This window comes from Neopelma chrysocephalum, unplaced genomic scaffold (assembly GCF_003984885.1).
Source record: "Neopelma chrysocephalum unplaced genomic scaffold, ASM398488v2 Primary Assembly neopelma1_63833, whole genome shotgun sequence".
NCBI classification, from domain to species: Eukaryota; Metazoa; Chordata; class Aves; order Passeriformes; family Pipridae; genus Neopelma; species Neopelma chrysocephalum.
In genome coordinates, this window is record NW_020906408.1 from 1 (window position 1) to 717 (window position 717).

At 68.8% G+C, this 717-nt stretch overlaps 1 pseudogene; it reads left to right on the forward strand.

Annotated features, from left to right (window-relative positions):
* The first annotated feature begins 65 nt into the window (after window positions 1–65).
* Window positions 66–686, forward strand: LOC113979256 (annotated as a pseudogene).
* Window positions 687–717: the final 31 nt, after the last annotated feature.

Consider the following 717-nt stretch of genomic DNA (forward strand, 5'->3'; position numbering starts at 1 on the left):
AGCGGCCCCAGCACCCCGGGCCTGGCTGTCCCCTGTCCCCTGTCCCCCGCCCCGCTGGTTGGCAGCGGGTCGGCCCCTCCCGACGCCCTGTCCCACCCCGCGCAGGACGAGCGGGACGAAGCGCAGATGCACGTGGCCGGCGGGGCGGTGGAGCTGCCGCAGGAATTGGCCGCGATGGTGCGCGGCGAGGAGGAGGAGGAGGAGGAGGAGGAGGAAGGCGGCGCCGGGGCCTTCGCCTTCCTGGCGAAGCTGCGGGAGGTGGAACTGCCGGCGCTGCGGGACCGCGCCCTGGGCGGCGTGGACCAGGTGAAGGAGAAGTGCTCCCTGATGTAGCATCGCTGCCCACCCTGCGCTGGGTGACACCGGCAGCCCCTGCCCCCCTCTGCTCCGCGGGAGCCACGGAGTGCGGGGGCTGTGGGTGCTGTTTCCTGGTGGTGTGGGGGGGTCCCAATACAGATGCTGGGTGTTTTCCTCCCCAAAACCATTCCCAGTTGCTTTCCCAGTGCGCTGGGTGGGTGCTGGGGTGCAGGATGCCTGGGTCCCCTGAAACCATGATGACCAAGCCCCTCCCGTGGTGGCCCTGGTGTGAGCCCGCAGACGGGGCAGGTCCCTGACGCTCTGTCACCCCCAGCACCAGCCCTGGTGCCTTGCACCATTCGGCTCAATAAATGTGGTATTTTCTGGCAGCAGTCTGGTCTTCTTGGTGTATCCTGTGCC